This window comes from Pantherophis guttatus, chromosome 1 (assembly GCF_059756535.1).
Source record: "Pantherophis guttatus breed Tessera chromosome 1, ASM5975653v1, whole genome shotgun sequence".
In the NCBI taxonomy this organism is placed as follows: Eukaryota; Metazoa; Chordata; class Lepidosauria; order Squamata; family Colubridae; genus Pantherophis; species Pantherophis guttatus.
In genome coordinates, this window is record NC_142063.1 from 283,229,331 (window position 1) to 283,243,871 (window position 14,541).

Here is a 14,541-nt window from a genome sequence, read left to right on the forward strand (position 1 = left end):
GACTCCACCAAGTTCAGTATCATTGCTTGGCCTTGATCATTAAGACCCATTAATCTCAACATTCAGCCAAGCAAGGTTTGCAGCTTGATTAATAAGGAAGAGGTGATTAGAGAGTACTGTTAGCATTCATTAAAAGATCAACTTATCATTTGGAATCATGTACATCCAATGGTCTATTCAATTCCCACTCCCCCACCCTGTCCCCTCTAGTTGATATTTTTTCCCATGCTTTTGATCTTGTTCTTGGGAAAATTCCTTTTAATGTTGTTTATCAGTCATTTGTACCTCTTGAAGCCCAACTCCCCTGTGTGCTGGCTGGGAAAGAAATCTTATTTGGTTCAGTGGAACTGACTGTGCAAACCTGTAGTGCAGAAGTTAATTTGATTAAATTAGGTGGGGCGTCCCCTACCGTACATGTGTATAGGATGCTAGGGAGCTCTTTCATAAATTTTCACAGGATTAAAGCCCCCATGATATGAAGCCAACATTGTTCTAAAACAAAACAGAAAGCTTTGCTGGGCGTGCAGAAGTGCTTTAAATTTTAGTCTTTAGTTCCACAATGTGTCCTGTTTGGATGCAACAGAGCTTTCCACCAAATATTTGGGGCTTTTACACTTTAATCAAAACCATTCAACTATAAGATTTTCCAATCAAAACATTGTATTTTCTATAATTGGCAAAACAATCCCACATTCCACAATGGAAATGGTAGGTCAGTTTAGAATAGGTCCAAGGTTATTGTTGAACTGAACTGCAATTTATAGAGATTTGGGTTTACTAATCCACAAGATGGTTATTTTCAAAATGACAAGATTCATTGGCACCACTACTTTCCCAGTTCTAAGATTCTTAACTTTTTCTACACTTTAAGGAAGCCCCTTGTGTTTTTAGCACAAAACTGTCAGGGAAGAAAGTGGGGATCTGGAAAAAGCAATGAATACAGGCCACAAGGCATAACAAGGCATCTATTTGGGACAGTTAAGTAAGATGGAAAGATTAGGGATCACCTGCTTCTCTAGATCAACTATCCAGAACAGCTGTTTCATTTTGGGTACAGTATGTAATTTTTCAGAGTAGCTTGATTATAAAAATTACCTGAGTCTTCAGAAAGATTCATGGTAAGATAGCTGTGGGATTCCCCTGCACTGAAACTCTGAAAAGTTCTGAATCTGCTATACTTTTTCTTTAGCAGTCAGTCCTTCTCCTGATCAACTTGGACCATTCTTGAATAAAATTTAGAGAATGCCCTAAACTAAGTACCGGTAGTTTCTGAATATATAAACAAATAGAGTTGCCAAAAGGCCTGGGGAAGTGATGAATTAATGAGGTACCTCTATTATTACTAATATTCTTTCATCTATTATTCTTGTGTTATCTATTTTTATGGTTTTAGTGTTTTTATTAATAGTTTTAGATATTCTAGACAATGGTTTTACATATTTTTAGCTTTGTTGTACACGGTCCAGAGTTACTTGGCTGTGAAATGAATGGCTATATAAATTAGTTAAATACACTCATACTGTATGCACTCACTCACTCACACACACACACACACACACATACACTTATTGTGACTATTTCCTGACTAGTGATTATACCTCTTCATAGCATCACTGAGCTACCATTAATCTGATTAAAACCTTTTCCTTATTACCAATCCTTTGGCACAGCAATGGTTGGATGACTCACAGGGGATTTTAAGTTGGTTGACCCAATTGCCCCTTTTTCCAGTCTCAAAGGCATTACCCCCCACAAAACAAAAAAAACCCAGTTGTTTTACAAAGGGTTTTAGCAGTGGCAGCCCCCAACTGGATCCTCGACTCAGAAACAAGTAAGTACAAATTGTTCTCTTACTTCCAGGATAGGACCAAAGGCATTTTTCCAAAAGACACTGGACTTTCTTGAATTTTATTTAAAAAATGGTTTCACTTTTCATCCAAGAAATTTCTTCCGATAAAATTTGTTGGACAAGAAGCGAAACATTAAAAAAAAAAAAACCAGGAAAATCTAGTTGTCTTTTGGAAGAACATCTTTGGGATAACCATCCCCTGGATCAGGGGTCTCCAACCTTGGCAACTTTAAGACTTGTGGACTTCAACTCCCAGAGTTCCTGAAGATTCTGGGAGTTAAAGTCCACAAGTCTTAAAGTTGCCAAGGTTGGAGACTCCTGCCCTGGATGATTGAGAATCTCCATAGACATTTACCCCCCAGGATATGTCCAAATTGTCCTTTTGGGGTAATTACCCCTAAGGTAAAGGTAAAGGTTCCCCTCGCACATATGTGCTAGTCGTTCCCGACTCTAGGGGGCAGTGCTCATCTCCGTTTCAAAGCCGAAGAGCCAGCACTGTCCGAAAATGTCTCTGTGGTCATGTGGCCAACATGACTAAACATCAAAGGTGCACGGAACGCTGTTACCTTCCCACCAAAGGTGGTCCCTATTTTTCTACTTGCATTTTTTACTTGCTTTCAAACTGCTTGGTTGGCAGAATCTGGGACAAGTAACAGGAGCTCATCCCATTACATGGCATTAGGGATTCGAACCACTGAACTGCCGACCTTTCGATTGACAAGCTCAGCATCTTAGCCACTGAGCCACCACATCCCTTAATTACCCATAGGAGATGCTATAAATTACTACTGGGAAATTACCTTTAATCCAATCCCTTCCAAAAATGAAAGAGTGAAAGATGCACCAGTTATTGTTGGTTTAACCTAACATTGCCGTGGGAAGTGGTACCTGGATTTTTAGACATGGCTAACAAGAGCTCATTCAGTCATTGCCTAAACATTTTTCTATAATACTGGCTGGTGCAAATGTTGGCTGTAAATCATGAATAAACCAGCTCTTTCAGTGGAAAGTGTTTATTGATCCTGCTATAAGAAAAGGCACCTTGTCAGCACAACATCTTATATCTCAACGTATAGCCAGGCATTTGGCATTTTTGACAATGGAAAGTCTTGTGCACATTAATCTTTGCCTTCTAGGGTTGACATTGTGCTTTTTTATTAATATACCCACAAATTCCAATTTATTGTAACTCAATAGGCAATTAATTTAGTAAACAATGAAATACTATATTTGTTTATTTAATAGACCTTTATTTAAATTCAAGTTGGCTCAAAATCATTGTTAGAACTATTGTCTCAAATCCAGGGTAATTATAATCTTATTAAAAAGTCCAGGCAATGGTCCAGCTAGGATTTTCACATTTAAGCTCCAGCTTTTCTTTCAAGATCTAACATTATATTTTCAGGTGACAGTTGGCCATAAATCCAAATTACTTCTGCGATTTATTTTTCTCACTGCTAATCTGTCTGTGAAACGATAAAATAAAATAAATGCCATTTCCCAGGAAAATAAATATGAGATAATGTGTAACCAAAGCATTAAATGGTAAGTGTGGAGAAAAATGTTATTTTGAATAGTATGAAATGAAAAACAGATTATGCACACATAGATTCTAATATTTTGCAAACATAAAATATAAGAACTTGGATGACAAAACATTATTAGAAAGGAGGACTCATTTAGATGTTAAATTGTTTTTCTGTTTTTAAAAGACTGGAATGAAATAACATTGAATGAATAACCTTGACCTAAGACAGCAGATTTTTTATTTTCTCACTTTCTCTGTGGAAAAGCATGATAACTTTGTGAACTATTCATAGCCAGCAATGTTTGAAATACTTTTAGAGACTCAGTGGAAATAGAAATGTATCTAGTAAAAATGGCCAAACTATTTTAGCATTCATTGTCTTAATCAACCTTTTTCTCATTTGACACCCTTCAGATAGTCATCTGTTTCCTTGTTTGTTTAATTTGTATTCTGCATCTCAATTCATACAGCAATACAAGGACCTTGCAACAATTAAAAATTCAAAGTATGTAAAATAATAAAAGCAATGCTATTGAAAGCAGAGATAAAATTAAAATCACATAATGCCGACATTCATTATGTTATCCCTTCTCAAGGTAAGCGACATATTACAGAAAGGAAAAATGAATTAGTAAAGCCAGAGAAATTAAAGGTAGGAAATAACAAATGGAAACTTACCTAAATCTAGTTCATTCTAATACCATTCAATGTATCTATCTCCATTTTTTATTTATGCAAGATGTCCTTCATCCTATTATAAGCATAGAGCATTTCATGTATTGTTCTTTCTTCTTTAAATGTTTTATCTTTTTTTTTGGCCAAGATTCACTCCTGACACAAACAAAAAGCTATCTGTCCTACATTCAGAACTTTTTATCATTCTTCTATCCTTCATTAATTTTCTCAAGCTTTCATCATAGAACAACAGTTATGCTTTAGTTATTCCTTGCCCATGCTTACCTCTGAATAAATTTATGCTTAAACTACATATTGAAAGCAAGATTTTTTTTCCCAAATGGATACAGTGCTCTCTAGCCTTTGGGTCTATGAAAAGGTACTCTTTCCCCCTCATCTGTTTACATCACCTAACAGAAAAATGTGTCCCTGTATTACATTTGTTTAGAATCTCAAAATGTATACCTGATTTTTCTGATGGAGGATAACATGCAGCAATTCCCAGTCTGTGGAGTTTTGTTTTCATATTCATGTAGCACAATCTAGAGGTACTATTTCTGTTTCTCTAACAGATTTTAGCTTTCGCTGTTAAACCTACAGTTTTGCTTTCCTGCATGTTCTTATCAACTCAGCTCCATCAGATCAAATCATTTTCATTTAGTTTATTATATAAGTTCTCCTTTCTCTTATTTTCACAGGCATCTTGTTAAGGATATTGTTGTGTCACCACCCGAGTCATAAAGCAGAGTACCATCAGAAGTTTTTATGCATGGAAACGGTTTTGAAAGTAATTGTGAATAACATGCAGACAAACTGGTTTTATAATACTTTACTTTAAAGGTAAAGCGAATTCATAGTCTTTTAACAATCCAAGTCTTAGCCATATAAAGTGCAATATTAGATCAATCCAGGGATATAAAATCTTATTACCAGTTTGTAGAAAAATACAAGGAACATACAGGAACAATAAAAAAACATTTCAATAAATATCAGGAAACAGTAATAAATAACCATGATTGCTCCCACAGAGAGGGTCTCCTCAGGGTGCCATCATTCAAGTTATGTCAGCTGGCGACACCCAGGGGGAGGGCCTTCTCTGTGGGAGCCCCTGCCCTGTGGAATGAACTGCCCCCGGAAATGCGTAAGATCTCCGACCTCCGCGTATTTCGCTGTGCCCTCAAGACCCTGCTGTCCCGCCAGGCTGGGCTATCGATGTAATGATTTTAAATTGGGTGTTTTAAATTTGGGGTTTTAAATCTGAACCGAAATTATTTAATAATTTTAATTATTTTTAAATTTATGTTTGTCTTTGTGCTTTTAATAGGCTGTACACCGCCCTGAGTCCTTTGGGAGAAGGACAGTATAGAAATAAAATTATTATTATTATTATTATTATTATTATTATTATTATTATTATTATTATTATTATTATTATTATTATTATTTATTGGTTAATCTTTAGTGAGATTCACAGCCTTTGAGGCTGGTTAATAGCTCAGCAGTTCGAGTCCTAACCAAGGACCTAGGAACTGTTAAGGTATCGTCGGAGGATGTAAGCTGTTCCAAGTAAGGTGGTTTTTTGTAGAGTCAAAATGTTCAAGTCCGGCAAATTTAGAATTTCTAAATAGCGGGGTAACCCTTTGGGTATTGCTCCGAGGGCTCCAATTACAATCGGGACAACACACGATTTCTTTTTCCACAGTCGCTCAACTTCAATTTGCAAGTCCCGGTACTTTGTGATTTTTTCTTGCTGCTTATCTTCAATTCGTGCATCACCAGGTATTGCAATGTCAATGAACCATACTTTTTTCTTTTCAACTATTGTTATGTCAGGTGTGTTGTGAACCAAGTGCCTGTCAGTCTGAATCCTAAAGTCCCACAAGATCTTGAGTTTCTCATTCTCTAAAACTTTCTCAACCTGATGTTCCCAGTGGTTTTTGCTGTACTCAAATCCAAACTTCTGACACAATTTCCAGTGAATGATTTTAGCAACACGGTCATGGCGTTGTAGGTAGTCAGTTTGTGAAATTTTGCTGCACCCACTGATCAGATGGTCGACTGTCTCATCTTTCTCATTGCAGAGGCGGCATTTGCTGTTGGTGGTAACATGTTGAATTTTTGCCTTCATACAGTTTGTGGCTAGGGCTTGTTCTTGAGCTGCCAAAATAAAGCTTTCAGTTTCTTTTTTCAGTACTCCTGATCTTAACCAGTTCCAAGTTAGTTTCTGGTCAGCTTTGCCTTCAATACTTTTCAAGTATTGGCCATGCAGAGCTTTGTGTTTCCAATTTTCAGCTCGCTGCTCAATTACTTCTTTCTTATATTCTGCTTTTGTTTTAGTTGTCTTTAAAAGGTCTCCTTTATTTACTTCCTTAATCATTGATTCTTCACTTTTCTGGATGTAATCATTCAAGCTGCATTTTTCTTCTTCCACAGTCTGCTTTACTTGTAGGAGTCCTCGACCACCCTCTGCTCTTGGTAAATATAATCGGTCAACATCACTTTTAGGGTGCAAGGCATGATTCATTGTCATAAGCTTCCTTGTTTTTCTGTCCAAATTGTCTAACTCCATCTGGGTCCAGTCAATTATTCCTGCAGAGTATCTAATCACAGGTATAGCCCAGGTATTTATGGCTTATGATTATGATTATGATTATTACTATTATTATTATTATTATTATTATTATTATTATTATTATTATTATTATTATCATCATCAAACAATGACCATTTAGAGATATCAAAAATAGTTACAGCATAGTAGCAGGTAAAAATATGGTGTAGTGTCCACACTAACCACAATTAATCTCTCCTTAAATACATTGGCTACAGAGCTCATCCAATCAGGATGCAGAATGACTCAGCAATGTTCTTAAAACAACATAATACATTTACACAATACAAACATACAATGTTGGATTATATATTACCTGGCCAACTAGTTAGGTAATGACCATTTCCTAACACATCTACTTTTCTTTTATTTCATTTGCTAATTCATTCATTTCTTTACCATTTGTTTTTCTTATATTTCAAAACACAATCTTATTCATGCTCTCTTGGGCTCATAATTACTGGCCTTCAGTATCTGTCATGGCTTTTGTCAATCAAAGCTTTCACAGAATGTCTGTCTTTCTGTCTATCTACTTAGTGAACTTATACTTGGCTCCTACCAACTATCTCTGAGCATCATATAACCTCCCAAATCTGTAATTTTGTTTTAAAAGCAAATTAGCAAACTTTAAAACTAAAGCCATGAATTATAAACCACCTTTTTTTTAAAAAAGAAAAGAAATCAACATTCAAAAAAAGTAATTCAACATCTAGAGCAGTGTTTCTCAATCTTGGTAGCTTGAAGATGGGTGGACTTCAACTCCCAGAATCCCCCAGCCAGCATTTTGAAAACAAGGAAGGAGGCAAATATCATTCCAAAGAAGAGCAGAAGGCATGTTTCAATGGCCCCTGTAAGTGAATTTTTAATTAAAGTGACAAATAGAATGAAAGTACAGATAAGATACCAGCTGTGGTGGTGCAGTGGTTAGAATGCAGTATTGCAGACTGCCACCAGTTTGGCAGTTCGATTCTCACCGGCTCAAGATTGACTCAGTCTTCCATCCATCCAAGGTCAGTAAAATGAGAACCCAGATTGTTGGGGCAATACGCTGACTCTGTAAACCACTTAGAGAAGGCTGTAAAGCACTGTTAAGCAGTGGATAAGTCTAAGTGCTATTGCTATTAGGCATACCTGTGTCACATGCAGCCTTCTCTGCTAATAACAGGAAGTAGCCGTATGTTTTGGAACATTTTCACAGCAAGTCATCAGCACAACCAAAGCCTATTTTTATTCTAAAGCTGTTCACACTAGCTTAAGCAAACTAGGATCTTTGCAAGTCAATATATTGTTGCCTATGTCCCACCAAATAACAAATAATATGCCACCCAATTCCCAGGGTCTCTGAGAAGTACATGCAGTGTGCTAAAATATGTAGGGTATGTAAAATCAATTCATTCAATATAGAACATAGAATAAGGGAGTTGAAAGAGATTTTGGAAGTCTTCTAGTCCAACTCCCTGCTCGAGCAGGAGACCCTACATCCAAGATGGCGAACCTGTGGCACGCAGCACCCTCTCTGTGGGCACGGAAGCCGTTGCCCCAGTTCAGCTCCACTGCACATGTGCGTATGCCTTCCACCGGCCAGTTGGTCGTCAGGTCTCTGCCGCGCATGCACAGGGGTGGGACATGTGTGTGGGAGCACATGTGCATGTGGGGGGTGCATGCACATGCACAAGGGGTGAAGCGGGTGGGCATGCAAGCATGGGGGAGCGCACAGGGGGGTTCATGAATGCACAGGGGTGGGGCCCATGCATGTGGGCCACGCTCACATTGCATTTTGGGGGTTTGTGTGCACATGCTTTGGACACTCAGTCTGGAAAAAGTTAGCCATCACCGCCCTACACCATTTCAGATAAGTGGCCATCCAGTCTCTTTTTGAAAGCCTTCACTGATGGAGCACCCACAACTTCTGAAGGCTGTTCCATTGGTTGATTGCTCACACCATTAGGAAATTTCTCTTTAGTTCTAGGTTGCTTCTCTCCTTCGTTAGTTTCCATCTATTCTTTCTCATTTTGCCTTTTGGGGTTTCGGAAAATAGTTTGACCACCCCCTCTTGTCTTTGTAGGAGCCCCTCAAAATTGGAACACCACTATCCTGTCTCCCCTAGTTCTTCTTTTCATTATATAGACACGCTCAATTCCTGTAATCATTGTTTATGATTTAGCTTCCAGGCCTCTAATCATTCTTGTTGCTCTTCTCTGCACTCTTTTCAGAGTCTCAACATCTTTTTCCATTAATTCCATTAATTGTTCCAGATTAGTTCCAAATCCCATTAATAGTTACATGCTGGTAGAAGAGAATGGCCTGAAAACTGGAAGAGTAAAAGCCACATATCCAACAGTACTCATCATTGTTGGCTAGGGGCAAGGCGTGCATCAGCTAGTTTATCAATACTTGCTCAATGCATTTTAGCAAGATTCTGGTGGAACACCATAAAACACTTTAGAGTAACAATAACCAATCCTGATTATTCCAAAAACTACTTTCATTCTGGCAGTGAGTAGCAGAGAGACCACCTTTAGCCCCTCAATCATCTAGGGAATACTGAACTTTTGGCTTCATTCAATGGCTGTTTAGTAGAGGTTCATTAAAAGAACCAACTACTCCCTCTTCCCAGAGTGCCTGTAATTCAGTTAGTGCTTTTTGATGAGAAGTAACACTATATTTCCTCATTACATGTCTCCTAGAGGTTTTGAGTGCGAGAAAAGAATAGAGGTCTAGTCCTGAGAGAATTTTCTTTGTGTATTTCAGTAAGCCAGAGTGACTGCACTTTTGTCTGTTCTGGGGCAGCCAGAAAAGGAGAGCCAGCCTGTATGAAAGAAACAGTCTGGCAGCTTTATCATCCAATTAGCAAAACAAAAAAAAAAAACTCTCAAACTCACTCTGCTACACCTAGTTAAAATTTATATGGTGATATCTATAATTTTGTATTGACAATAAGATCCCACCAATGCCAGTGCCAATCCCAAATTGGAATAATATAGGAAAGAATGAGTAAGAAATTACAAACAGCAATCTTGTATTGTCCTACTAACTGAAGCCTTTGTTAGCAATTTCTCTTGCTCCCATTCTTTTTTTAATAAATATAAGATTTTAAACTAGAGAGATAAAAGCTAATAAAAACTACTAATTAAGCTAGAAAAGAGAAAAAGGTAAAGAATGGAAAAGAAATCAAAGTGAGAAGTGGAAAAGAAAAAAGAAATATAAAGTAGTGACTTCCTATTTTCTTTTACAACAGAAACTCTTACTCTAAGTTTACAACATACAACTTCAAACATAACTTTCATTTTTTTCTATTATCTAGCATTTTTTTAAAATCATAAAATCCATATTTCATATTTTTTTCCAGTTTCATGTAAATAGTCCAGAAGGGGCTTCCAATCAGCATTAAAATTAATTTGTCTTTTCTCTAATCAAAGCCATCAACTTCACCATCTCAGCCAGCTCCAAAAACTTCACCATTTATGCTTTTGTTGTAGGCAACATTAAATCCTTCCATAATTGTGGATATAAAAGTTTTGCTGCTATTTTCATATATAGAAACAATTCATTGAGATTTTTTTTCCAACTGTTTATTCCTCAGTCCCAAATGGAATATTTCGTATTTCAATTGTAAATTAGACTTTAAAATTAGACTTTAAGATATTCTGAATTAATATGAATCCAAAATGTTTAGTTTTTTTTACACGTCCCCCAAGCATAATAAATAGTCTCTTCTTGTTGTTCACATTTCCAACATACATGTAACATTTTAGACATTTTTTCTGATGACAAATACCAATGGAACATTATTTTATAAACATTTTCTTTAAAATTACAAGACAATGTGAATGTCAGTCCTTTCATCCGCATACTCTCCCACTGTTCCATAGGTATGTTTTACCCAAAGTTTTTGGCCAATTTTATCATACTTTCTTTCACCTGATTATCTTCTGTTTCAAATTTTGATAAACATTTATGCATTTTAGGAATAACATGTTCACATTTGTACATAATTCTGTTTTAAATTCAGTGTTACTACATTCAAAACCAAAAGTCCCTTTTATCTACTTTAAATCTTTCTAGCTAGCAATTGTACATAGAAAACTGTTGTCGTAGATATCCTTCTGATGTCAAATCCTCTATTGATTTTATTTTGAAATCTCCCTGGAAGAACCAATATATCACTATAAGTTAACTATTTATGTTTAGTAATCATTTCTCTTCTATAATATGCTTCTTGTGGTGACAGCCATAAAGGTATTTTCAGACACAACCGAGATTTATATTTATTTCATATTCTCAGTACAGCATGTTTAATAAAATGCTTTTTTAAAGTGTTATTCCTATCCCACTCTCATTGCCACAGCTTTATAGCAACAAATCTATATTTTTTTTCCATATGTATTTATTACATTGATATAGTCACCCATTTCAAGCTTGCGACTCTGGGTGGTTACATAATTTTAAAAAATCAAAATGATTTAAAACAAAAGCATAAGCTATACAATTAAAAACAATTAAAACAATGTCATAAATAACAAAAATAATGAAGCTACGTTTGTTGAAAATGCTCACCAGTATTTAAACTCAACGTATGAAAAATCTTTACTTTTCATAGACAAGCAACTTTTTTTTTATTGAAAAAGTTTTCAAATACAAATTTTCCCCCTTTTTTTCCCCCTCTCCCTCCCCCTCCCTAACCCCCCCTCCCCACCCATCCCCCCCTGTGACTTCTTCATAACAAAAAAAAAAAACCTAATTCATAACAGATTACTTACTCCCTCCTCTAGATATTGACCTTTACTTACTAAAAATATTATTAATATTATAACATCCCCCTTTATCCATACATATCAAAAAAGAGAAAAGAAAGGGGGAAAAAAAGACATTATACTATGACATTATAAAATAACTTCTCCACTTTAAAACTATACGATAAGTCCTACTTTAACATTTAATCTTCTATATATATTACTATAACATTCCAAAGCGGCCTTCCCCATAAAATCTAGTTTAACATTTATTCCACTCTATCCATTTCCTCCACTCCCCTAAATATAACACTTAAAAATCCCTTTTCTTAGACTAATCAATCTACTAAATAGCTTATTCACCCACTATCATGCAAAATTGCCATACACAACATTTCTTAACATCTTTGATTCACTGCCCACACTTCTTAAAAATATATGTCTATATTTTCCATTATATCTAAATAAAAAAAAAGAAAAGACAATGACTTTAAATTTATAATCCATATAGTATCTTCTTTGAGGTCTTTCCACTGGATTGGTAGAACCAACATCCATAATCGGGTAACATAGCTTACTGGTGCAACAGTTTATTCAGGATCTTCAATCATATCTGCCCCCATCAGTAGTAAATATCTTCTTATATGTATAAAAGTAAAAACAACCACCCGAGTGACATTATAATTATATTCCATATAGTAATAATTGTGGGTTTCATCAGGATTATTAATTCCCATCATCGTAGTGGGTAACAACCCGATCTTCTGCATGCCCCAGCATAATTCTCTTGCCTTGTGATTCAGATAATATAATATGTTTATCAACACAAAAAGAAATTCCAAAATGGATAATTCAAATCCATCAGTTTAAGGCTCGTTTCACGTCCCCAGATTACGGCCATGCAGAGATCTGCCACAAACCTCAGGATGATATTAACCAATACGTCGCCTCTTCTGTGTTTACACATAATCGTTCATATTTTAAAATCACTGGCTTCACTGTTGCCTGATTAGAAATTTCTGTTTTTATGCCACCTATTTCTTTTTTTCTTTTCTTTTTGTGGGTTTGGTTTCCATCCTGGTTCCCTTTCTATAAAGTGTGTATCATCGGGTCGGTTTTTATTCTGCTTTGTAGATTGGTCTTGTTGGTTTTGCTTTTGTATCTCATATTTCTTTTTTATCCCTTGTATATCCCCTAATTGGTTTCCATGTTTATCCTTGCCTTGATAAGTCATCACATTAAGATTAGATGCCTCTTCTCTCAAATTTGTAGATAGTCCAGCTGGGGTATCCAATAAATCCAAAGGCAATTCATCTGGTACAGTCTCTGTAATTTGATATTTTACCTTTATTTCCGGCTCCTTCTGCTTATCCTGTATTATACCTGGAGATGTTAAGTTCATTTTCAACCTATTTTGATAAAATTCTTCCGCTCTTTCAACAGTATTTAGCTGATATCTTTCTCCTTGGTATCTAAATATAATACCAACTGGGACGTCCCACCTGTAGGAGATATTTCTCTTTTTTAACTCATTCACCAGAAAACCAAATTTCTTCTTTTCCATCAATATCTTAGGTGGGAGTTCCTTGTAAATCCAAATCTTTCTTCCATACAATTGCAAATTAGAATTGAAGGAGTTTTGAACGATATTATTCCTAATTTCCTTATCTGTAAAATAAATCACCACATCTCTAGGCCATTGCCTTTGCTTAGCAATCCAGGAGTTGATTCGATAAACTCTGTCGATCCTACAAAACACTTCATCAGGTTGAACCTTTAGAATCCCAGCTAGAAATTCAGAAGATATTTTCCTTAAATCATCTCTATTATTTTCCTGCAAACCTCTTAATCTTATCGCATATTCTGTAAAATTATATTGTACCATTAAAATTTCTTTTTCAATCTTCTGTTGCAGATTTTCTGCATTACCATACTTTTGATCAGCATCCATTTTAGGTTTTTCTTCTAAGCTATTAACCTGAGTGTTTGTCAAATCATTTTCAATTTTTTGAATTCTATTGTCCAATTTATCTTGAATTTCTTCCATTTTAGACTCTAGTACATTAGTATTTGTGTCCAACTGTTTCATAAATCCTGTAAAACCATTAACCACTTTTGAGAGTTTTTTCTCCAAAAAATCAAACTTAGATTTCACCAATTCTTTAATTTCCTGCTTAAATTTTTCAAATTGCTGATTCACAATCTCCTCCCTTCTTTCAATCTCCTCTATAAAAAATTCTATTATATTAAAGTCAGGTTTCTGAGACTGAAGAATTAAGACTTGTTCCTTTAAGTTGTTGGTGGGGGGATCCCCCCTCCTTCTTGTTTATCTGACTTTATGAGTCTCAGTGCCATGTTTCCGCCCAGGCAGGCTTTGTTAAAAAAAAAAGCAAGAAAGAAAAAAAAAAGGGACTTCTTTCCAATCAACAACAATATCAGGTCTCCAAGGGGAAAAAAAAGAGAAAAAGACACAGGAGCAAAGTTTTGTCTACAAATGTAGCCAGTGGTATTTATTCCGCTACATTGTAATAATAGAAAATGGAAAGACTTTCCTTTTCAGCCTCTCCTCCAGCCAACGCCATTTTAAAGGGCTTCTTTTTTTTTTTTCCTCTTTCTTTTCCTCCTCTCTCTTAAATAATTTTTTTTAAAAAAAAAAATCAGTAAAATACTTGTGGTTCAATATTACAGGTCCAGCTCACATTTTCTTTGAGTAGTCTGTTAAATTTGCAGGCTTGCTTTTGACGCCTGGCTCTGCATCAGCAGAGGTCTCCCAAAGCCCGGAGCAGCGGCTGGGGATACAGGGCATCTCATCCGCTCCGTCCCAAAAGTAAAAAAAAAACTTTTGGGACTCCGCAGAGAGTTCTACCCACCCCTGCCGGCTCTATCTCCGTTTCCTCATGGAAACGGAGTTTTTTCGAGCCGCCATTCCGTTGTGAAGGCGGCTCTAACAGGCGATGGAAGCTGACGATCCCAAAGGAACGTCTGGCAGCGGCAAACAGCAACCCGGAAGTCCGACATAGACAAGCAACTTATAGAGCCATGTGCTATTGTGAAATCACAGGTGTTAAGAGATTCGATTTGCCAAATTGCAGGCAGCTGACAGACAGCAGAAGTAGCCTGCAGTACTGCACTCTAACCATTGTAC

At 36.2% G+C, this 14,541-nt stretch overlaps 1 long non-coding RNA gene across 1 annotated transcript; it reads right to left on the bottom strand.

The window, feature by feature from the left end:
* Nucleotides 1-3,082: 3,082 nt before the first annotated feature.
* On the bottom strand, nt 3,083-4,754 carry LOC117671440 (uncharacterized). Its single transcript, XR_004592869.3, has 2 exons — nt 4,518-4,754; nt 3,083-3,315 (listed from the first exon to the last, which is right to left on the bottom strand). It is a non-coding gene; the product is annotated as an uncharacterized LOC117671440 (long non-coding RNA).
* Nucleotides 4,755-14,541: the final 9,787 nt, after the last annotated feature.